Genomic DNA, 10,314 nt, shown 5'->3' on the forward strand with positions numbered 1-10,314 from the left:
AACCTCCTTTAACAGAATAAACGCTTTCCAAGAAAAACCTACAGCAAATCTTGTAGGTGAAAATTTATGGTGAAAGATTAATGCTATCTTCCTAAGAGGAGGAAAAGGCAAAGATATTCAATCCTACCACTAATTTTTTTTTTTTTTTTTTTTTTTTGCGGCACGCGGGCCTCTCACTGCTGTGGCCTCTCCCGTTGCGGAGCACAGGCTCCGGATGCGCAGGCTCAGTGGCTATGGCTCACGGGCCCAGCCGCTCCACGGCACGTGGGATCCTCCTGGACCGGGGCACGAACCCGCGTCCCCTGCATTGGCAGGGGAACTCCCAACCACTGAGTCACCAGGGAAGCCCTCAATCTTACCACTTCTAATCAACCTTATATTGTAGGTTTCAGCCAGTACAATATGGTAAGCAAAAGAAATAAAAGGAATCCAGATTTGAAAGAAAGTAACTTCATTTGTATAGAACATGATGATTTGTAGACTATTCCTTGGAATCCACAAAAAAAGCTATTATAATTAATAAGTGAATATAGACATGTTGCAGGATACAAGATAAATATATAAAAATATATTTCTATATACTACCAACAAACTATAGGAAAATTAAATAAAATAATGCTACTTACAATGGCATCTAAAATACGAAAAAGTAATAAATCTGAAAAAAAAAAGAGGGGAAGACCTATACAATGAAAACTACAAAACGTTGCTCAGTAAAATGATACAGCTAAATAAGTGAAGAGATATACTGTGTTCATGGATCAAAAGACTAAATATTGTTAAATATTTTGATCTATATTCTATATTTTGATCTCCACAAATTGATCTATATAGCGATTGGATTACATTCATTTATATATTGTCTAAGGTTGCTTTAGCTCTGCAATAGCAGATTTGAGTAGTTGAGACAAGAGACTGCATGCAAATCCTAAAATATTTGCCAACCGGCCCTTTACAAAAAGTTTGTCAACTCTTGCTCTATTTTATTTTCCACACTAGCCCTGGGTATTTCACCACCCCCATCTCTGTCATTTCCCACTCTTGCACTCTACCCATGTTAAACTTCTTACAGATCATCTAATATGCTATGCTGTCTTTCATCTGTGCCTTTGTACGTGCTCTACTTACGATATTCTTTAACTACCCTACCTCTGATTTGACTGTGTTGTCCCTTTTTTTCACCCTTCAAGCCTCATTTTAAGATGCTGCTTCCTTTAGAAAACGTCATTGAGCCCTGAAATCTTATGGAGTTGCCCTGACCATGTGCTTTTACTGCGCTTTGTACATTTTCAACTCTAAGAGTTAGCACACTATAAATAATCTCTAAAAGATTGTAAGCTGTGTGAGGAAGGAACTGTGGTTTATGTTTTTGAGGGGTGGGATAGGCATAGAATATTTTTAAATATTAATTAATTAATTAATTAATATTTAAAAACAAATTAATAAATAAATGACAGCTTAAGACCCAGATAGCTTTGGACTTAGAGAGCATGCTCAAAAAAAGGATTTATGAATATCACAATGATGCTATTGTTTTCTTCAAGAATAATTGCATGCCATTTCTCTTGGTTAGTCTGGCTTCTAATTTGAGACACAGAGCTACAGTTCTCTGACTTTATCATTTCAGAAAAAAAAAATCATGGAAGCATATTACAAAGAATTCTATAAATATTTGGGAAATTAACCTTTCTTCTGGCAGAGCATTGATAGAATTCTGCCTAGGCTATAACTGAAACCAGTCCCTTCCAGTCTTACGATTTTATCTTAAGTGAAAATAAAAATTAGTCTATTTACTGATATGCTAACATAAGAGGCAAGTTTCCTGGGCTCCTTTCCCAGACCAACAACTGACTTGTGTAAAAAGTGCACACTTTTATTTGCAGTCCAGCATCTCCCTATTTAAAGTGGCAACACAACTGCTTTCCCTATAATTCCTTAATATGGTTGTTGAGAGGATTGGCATCCCTGAAATATTTTAAAATAAAAATTTAGGAAGGCTTCTGAGTGTGCCTTCAGGTTACATGAAGGGAGAAAAAAGCACAGCAATACTTGGCTGGGTAAAGGAGAGGACAAGAAATTATATTTATGTCATATAAAGAAATACTGTACTGGTATTCAAGGTAAATAAATGAAGTTGCTTCAAAGTAAAAATAAAATTTGAAACTAGTGTGCAATGGAGACAACCATATGATAGTGACAAGTCAGTTTAATTTGCCGAAGTTTTACCAGTAAAAATTACAAATGGAATCTTGAATGCAAATTATTAGTTCTAGTAGTTAACTAGTCTAATATTTGGAGAATTTGACCTAGGACAGCTGCATTTTGACTGGTACAAGATGGCTCTAATATTAAATGTTTGGTAGTTTAGATTAAATACAGTAGGAGCAACTCTGGGAAGCTAGAAGGTACAGTGAGATGTCTAAACAATGAGAGGATGATATTTGAGAAGGAGATAAAGACTCATTAGACTTTAGAAAGTAAAAGGGGTGTTAGGAAGTGCTGATTTTTAGTTAAGGAATTATGTCATAACCATATACTGGAATATAAAAAAATAGTAAACATATTGCAATATAAAGATAGTAAGTTCGGGCTTCCCTGTTGGCACAGTTGTTAAGAGTCCGCCTGCCGATGCAGGGGACACTGGTTCGTGCCCCGGTCCGGGAAGATCCCACATGCCGCGGAACGGCTAAGCCCGTGAGCCATGGCCGCTGAGCCTGCGCGTCCGGAGCCTGTGGTCCGCAATGGGAGAGACCGCAACAGTGAGAGGCCTGTGTACCACAAAAAAAAAAAAAAAAAAAAAAAAAGATAGTAAGTTGATGAGAAAGAATACAAAGTGACATCAGTCATGTTGCCTCAGAAAAATAATGTCCTAAAATCTTTCTGTATATTTTGCACATTTGGCCTTCATCTGTGATAGAGAAAAGGTGATGAGCAGAAGCTGCTATCTTCCCCGTAGAATATTTTTGACTCAGCAGCTGAAAGTGACAGCTTAAGTTATAGAAAATTGGTGGAGATACAATTAGATAAGTAAAAGTCATTTTTTTCTTTCAGAAGTTAGAGTATATAAACTAAGAAACAGAAGTTTGCGAAGCCTAAAGATCTAAACCTTAGAGGAGAGCTAAACAGAAACTGTTGACTTAGAGTGAAAAATAAAAAAGATAAAGAATGAACATGTTTTAGGATTACTGATGTTCTTTGTTTTCTCTCAGTCAGTTCCCAGTTTCCAGAGATGGAAGACAGATGTATTAAATAGTAAGCAAAACAATGGCGAAAGCAAAAACCCACCACCAACAGCCCCCCTCCAAACAACAACAATAACAACTCAATGTATTTATGAAGAAAAACACTTGAGAAGGAGGGCAAAATTGAAACTAATCAATAAATAAACATTTATTGATGTTTATTAAACAAGAAATCATTTAGCAAAAGGTTTATGATATTTATACAATTCTTGAAGTATTTTTAGAGGGAATGTATCCTTAGAAGAAAAATAATAAACTCTTTGGTATTGGGGATACTTTCCAAATTTGGAAAATAGCAAGAGCTGTTTTCTGAAAAGCTGCTATCATATATAATAATAATAATAATGTTAAAAAGCCTTTTGATATGTGAAAAGTTCAGTTTATTAAATGTGATTCCATGATTCCACTGACATTGACTGATGACAATGCTCCCTTGAGTGCTGAATAGCAGAACTATTTTCCGGGTGCTTTGCTAGGCACCAGAGACCCTCAGGTGACAGTCCCAGTACTTGCTATTAAGCTTCTTATAATATAATGAGAAAGAGACAAGGAAACAAGAAAGTACATTACCATGTACTTTGGAGAGGTATGCTTGGTATATACATGAAATATTGATGAAAAAGCTCTAATGTCTCCAATTCTCAGAATTGGATGCTCAATTTGTAAGAGTAGAGACCTTACCTGTTTTGTTCAACATTAAATTTCCAGTTCCTAGAATAGTGATTGGCCTAGAAGAGTACTCAGAAATTTTTAAAAGAATAAAAAATTAAATCTGCCTTGGGAAGTTAGGCTAGATTTCACAATGGAGGCAATGATTCTTTAGAAAAGGCAGGCAAACAACATACCAGTATGCCCAATGGCACAGAAGCAGGCTGATTGGTCAACAGCCAGTAGTGGCTGTCAACCTTGTAGGAAGAAATGAAGTCTCTGAAGTCTGAAGATCCTGGAGAGGCAGGCAGCAGTCATTGCATTAGATGGATCAGAAATGTAGAGGATTTGATATGGATGTTTGCTGAGATAATGGAAGCAAAACGAAGATGGAGAAAAATGGAAGATGGAGAAAAATGGAGACTTTGGAAGAAAAAGAAATTTTCTTCTTGAAGGAAATGAGTTTCAACACTTTAAAAAATCTGGTTTAGACAGGTATGAATGGGTACCTCAATCAGGGCAGAGACATTTCTGAGGCTTGGAGGTGCCAGGAGAGTTTTTGGGGGTGAGGTCTGAGATGCCTATGGACATGGGGTGGCAGGCCAGGGTAAATAGCTCCTAGGGCTTGGGCTACTCTATATCATAGTATAAGTTACTTGCTGTTCAAGAATTCTCTTCCATTATCACTCAGTCTTTAGGAGGAGTCATGTCCAAAGTTATAAATTGGTCCTGGTTGACTGTGGAATATTAGGGATACCATCAGGGATACCTGGAGGACACTGCAATAAAGCCATTGATACCTAATTTGGTTACAGTTTAATAAGACACTTAGCACATTTCTTGGGCATAGAAGTCGTGCATAAATATTAGTTGCCTTTGTCTCCTCTGCCCTATATCACTGAGTACTTCAGTCATCACAAGTATTTATTTGTCTCTCACTGCTCTGTATCATTGAACCTCTCATTTAGTGTTTGATCTTTTTCTTTTCTTTTGTATAGACAATTTTTATTTCTGTTTTCCCTGTACCCTAAAATGCTTCCCCACATTCTCTCCAATAACCATGTTAATCAACTCCATTAGAAATCAGAGGATTATTTCTATCAGGATACCTAACATCAACTTAACCCTATGTGTTTATTTCCAGTGCTTGAAATTGTTTTTCATTTAGTTTCACAAAATCATGGCCAACCCTTAAGCCTCATCACAGGCCCTACCTACTCCATGAAGATACCCTCAGCCCTACTGAGTTTGTTTGGATTCAGTCTACTATTTCCTTTAGATAAGTCCCACTCATTAGGCCTTAATGATTTTGTGTGTTAGCTACAGCATCACAAATAGATTGTAAACTCCTCGCCTGTCAGGACTTGATGTGTATTTGAATCCCACGTAGTGCAAATTCCAAGGTAAGAACATGGCAGATGTTCATCAAGTGCTTGTGCTTACTGACCTAAAGAAAGGTTTTGTGTGGGTGGAGGAAGGATTCTTGAACCTCTGGACAATACAACACTTGGATCTTTCCTAACAGGGAGTGGTTAGCAGATTATTCAGTGTTGGCAAGTGCCTCTTCCACTTCTCTTCCTTGTCAGACATCTTTATGACCTGCCTTTTGTCATTCTCCTATTTTCCTTCTGCCATCAACGATTTGCTTGGCTCTGCATCTATGAGATATTTATAATTATAAAATGACATGAGGTAAACATGGAAAGAATTTGTTGAATTCATCACTGAATAAGAGATGTTGCTCATCACGGGGTAATGTGATATGGCAATCCCCTAATCACTGGAATGTTCTGTGTATATTATTGAACATAACAAAAACGGAACGGTTACACCATGCACACATGACTTTACAAATTTATTCTCAGAATCGGTGAAGCAGTAACCATAAATAGCTGCTTGTATTTTGCTCTGTTATATATAAATGTAACAACTAATTATAGACCTATCTCCAGTGTCTCTGGGTTAGTCAACCAGTTATTAGATACGTACAGATTTTGCTGTTATATAAAAAAAAAAATGGAATAGTGCTTGGTTGAGCTTTTCTTTTTATGCTCTATAAAGATAAAAAAATCAAGAACATTAGGACATTTATGAACGATATTAATATTGCACAAAAAAAATCAGTATAGTAAATTGGACTGCTGATATAAAATTGTTATCCCTCTCAATATCCTTATTACAGAGCTTTTTTTTTTTAACATCTTTATTGGAGTATAATTGCTTTACAATGGTGTGTTAGTTTCTGCTTTATAACAAAGTGAATCAGTTATACATATACATATGTTCCCATATCTCTTGCCTCTTGCGTCTCCCTCCCTGCCACCCTCCCTATCTCACACCTCTAGGTGATCACAAACCACCCAGCTGATCTCCCTGTGCTATTCGGCTGCTTCCCACTAGCTATCTATTTTACATTTGGTAGTGTATATATGTCCATGCCACTCTCTCACTTTGTCCCAGCTTACCCTTCCCCCTCCCCATATCCTCAAGTCCATTCTCTAGTAGGTCTGTGTCTTTATTCACGTCTTACCCCTAGGTTCTTCATGACATTTTTTTTTCTTAGATTCCATATATATGTGTTAGCATATGATATTTGTCTTTCTCTTTCTGACTTACTTCACTCTGTATGACAGACTCTAGGTCTACCCACCTCACTACAAATAACTCAATTTCATTTCTTTTTATGGCTGAGTAATATTCCATTGTATATATGTGCCACATCTTCTTTATCCGTTCATAAAAATATGGAACGCTTCACGAATTTGTGTGTCATCCTTGCGCAGTGGCCATGCTAATATTCTCTGTATCGTTCCAATTTTAGTATATGTGCTGCCGAAGCGAGCACTACAGAACTTTCTGAATAATAATTTTCTAAGTTATCCTAAGTAGCAAATGAGAATCATGTACACAATTAATTGGAAATTTGATAAACTGAATTATGGTAGTAGTTTTCTAATGAGTAACTGATAATATTAGGAAAGGCAAGATGATATATTTTCTGCATTTGTTCTTCAGACAGAGCTGTGCTTTTACTTCTACTGACCATAACAAAAGTTTTCTCCCCAAGTTGTGACAGGGAAGGAGAGACAGTCATTTTTTCTCTAAGAATATCTGTGATTGTTATTCCCATGAGAAATTGCCTAAGGGTCCTCTTCTCCAGTTATAAGCTTTCTCAAAGACAAAAAGCAGTCTCTCGAAAGCCATGGAGAGTTGTGAGCAAATGAAGCCTTTCCCATGGGCATTGCTGCAGCACTTCAGGTCTAATGCCTCAGCTATGCTCCCTCAATACCTTTCAACTGATTCTTATCTTGAAATTGAATAGCATTAGAAATTAATACTAGAAAGACTGTTTGGAAATACTTGGTGAGATCAATTTAAGAGTGACCAGTTATAGGGCTTCCCTGGTGGCGCAGTGGTTGAGAATCTGCCTGCCAATGCGGGGGACACGGGTTCGAGCCCTGGTCTGGGAGGATCCCACATGCCGTGGAGCAACTGGGCCCGTGAGCCACAACTACTGAGCCTGCGCATCTGGAGCCTGTGCTCCGCAACAAGAGAGGCCACGACAGTGAGAGGCCCGCGCAAAAAAAAAAAAAAAAAAAAAAAAAAAAAAAAAAGAGTGACCAGTTATATGCTTCCTAAGTGTTATTTAAAGTTGATTAAATATGATAAGGTGAGGCAGAACTCTAAAAGGAAAAAGATTCAATATGATAGACATGTAGTACTGGTTTTGATTGTTGGTTTTTTGCAATGGCAAATGGGATGATGTGAGGTTTATGTCTAGACTTTTTTGTGGTGCACTTACACATGCTTTGTAACTGTTAATACTTAACTCTTCAATAGTTATGGATTGGTCCTTCTTTTTAATGTATAATCACATTGCCTTGTTAATAGCCGACTTCCTGTTTATGGATTCAAAGTGGCCAGAAAAGAGACTTTTTGAAAGGAGGATCACAGTCTGTGAGAAATACATTGGTGCTGATATGGTTCATGTACTTATGTTTTCAATTTCCCATTCTCTGGGAGCCCTTGTAATCTTTTACTGTGGTGACTGTTTCCACTACCATTGAGAAGCTCCTGCAGGACTCTGAGTGCACATCCCTCATGTCTACCTTTAGAATATTAATTCAAACTTCTTTTTCTCACTCATCTCTGAACACAGCCACAGACTGCTTTGCAAGATCACAGAGTTGGTGAAATTTTCTTCACTGATTTCAGCACAAGTGACTAACAATGTATAATTATATTTCTCAATGATTACTGCATTTTAACTTCAGCTTCATATAGTCCTTTTCACTAAGGTTAGAAAAAAGAGAGGTAATCAAATATATGAATTATTATTTTTTTTAATGTACCTTTGGCAGCCATGGAGGTGGGCTGTTTGAATCTTCCTCCAAGAAAGTATCAATACATTTTGTTCAACTGTAGTTAATACAGTGATCTCATAATCTACAGCTGGAAGAATTGCAGTCTCTGTCTTAGCCTTTGAGACAATCCATGCTGTTCCCAGCCAGCCCATAGTCATGACTGAGCCCACTACAGGTGCTGGTCCTGGCATATCTGTTCAATACATACAGAACTCTACTATGAGACAGTCTTTACTTCAGAGCTCCCAATTGGTTGGCTGAGATTTTGTTAAACCTACATCACTGTTAGAATATCTCCTTGTCCAATCTTTCTTATAGCTTCCTTTTCCTTTCATAAGTGTCAGATTTTCACTATCATGACCTCAAGTCTTTCTCTACAAGATTCTGCTTCCTCCAGCTTTTATCTTTTATAGGCATTATAGCTCAACAAAGCCTTTTATTTCAGAGATGACTTCCCAGGGCACTTAACTGACATAATATTTTAACTGCTTTGTTTAATGCTTAAAAAATTCACCATAGTTTATAATCTAATTACCCTTTTACTCCTTAAGTTCCCTATGAAGCAGAGCTTGAGACAAGAACTTATGTCCAGACAGCTTATTTTACTAAATTATTCTAGGGAACAAGGATGGGGCAGTTGACAGAGTGAAACAGATAATCCAAAGGTAGTTAGGATGACCACTGAGAACTACTGGGACTAAGTTCCACTAAAGACCAGTGGGAAGGCTGCAGAATTGTCTCCTGGAGAAATGGAAAAAGTGGAGTAATTTTCATCATCCCCAGTCTCTCACTGGTCAAGGGATGCCTTTGGGGTGTTTAACTCCCTTACATTACCAGATTTGCCTGTGTATCAGAATGGCTGAATAGACTCCTACTGAAAATTCAACTGTGGGATAGAGAATCATCCTCTTGCTAGAAGTGAGAGAGAAGAGGATGAGCTGAAGTAAGATGCAGGTGTCAACCTCTGCACAGCTGGTAGCTGCAACAGCAGCTGCAAATAAAAAGTTGGGTCTAGTGGATGGGAGGTGTGGAAGGATGTGTTTGGATGTAACCCCCTCTAGGAGCTCCATTCCCTATCAAGTTAGGTTAAATTTCTTTCATCTTAAGGGCTTCTGACAATTTTTCATCATTTAGCATCTATTTATTAAGGAAATTCTAAAATCAACAAAATTATAATGGATGGTGTAATAGAACCCCATGGATCCAGCTTTAAAAACTAGGGATTCAATGCAATCCCTATCAAATTACCAGTGACATTTTTTATAGAATGAGAACAAAAAAATCTTAAAATTTGTATGGAGACAAAAAAGACCCTGAATAGCCAAAGCAGTCTTGAGGGACAAAAACGGAGCTGGAGGAATCAGACTCTCTGACTTCAGACTATACTACAAAGCTACAGTAATCAAGACAATATGGGGGCTTGCCTGGTGGCGCAGTAGTTGAGAGTCCGCCTGCCAATGCAGGGGACATGGGTTCGTGCCCTGGTCTGGGAGGATCCCACATGCCACGGAGCGGCTGGGCCCGTGAGCCATGGCCGCTGAGGCCTGTGCGTCCGGAGCCTGTTGCTCTGCAACGGGAGAGGCCACAACGGTGAGAGGCCTGTGTACCGCAAAAAAAAAAAAAAAAAAAAAAGACAATATGGTACTGGCACAAAAACAGAAATATAAGATCAATGGAACAAGATTGAAAGCCCAGAGATAAACCCACACACCTGTGGTCAACTAATCTATGACAAAGGAGGCAAGGATATATAATGGGGAAAAGGACAGTCTCTTCATTAAGTAGTGCTGGGAAAACTGGACAGCTACATGTAAAAGAATGAAATTAGAACACTCCCTAATACCATACACAAAAATAAACTCAAAATGCACTAGAGACCTAAATGTAAGACTGGGCACTATAAAACTCTTAGAAGAAATCATAGGAAGAACACTCTTTGACATAAATCACAGCAAGATCTTTTTTGATCCATCTCCTAGAGTAATGGAAATAAAAACAAAAAATAACAATGGACCTAAATGACACTTCAAAAGCTTTTGCACAGCAAAGGAAAACCATAA

At 37.8% G+C, this 10,314-nt stretch overlaps 1 long non-coding RNA gene and 1 other non-coding gene across 2 annotated transcripts in view; one reads left to right on the top strand and one right to left on the bottom strand.

Moving 5' to 3' along the window:
• LOC141275966 (uncharacterized) overlaps window positions 1-10,314 on the top strand; it is a 50,044-nt gene that overhangs the window by 15,126 nt on the left and 24,604 nt on the right. The window lies entirely within an intron of this gene.
• On the bottom strand, window positions 6,629-6,735 carry LOC117307556 (U6 spliceosomal RNA). The gene has a single exon (XR_004521323.1). It is a non-coding gene; the product is annotated as a U6 spliceosomal RNA (small nuclear RNA).

Source organism: Tursiops truncatus, chromosome 12, assembly GCF_011762595.2.
Source record: "Tursiops truncatus isolate mTurTru1 chromosome 12, mTurTru1.mat.Y, whole genome shotgun sequence".
NCBI classification, from domain to species: Eukaryota; Metazoa; Chordata; class Mammalia; order Artiodactyla; family Delphinidae; genus Tursiops; species Tursiops truncatus.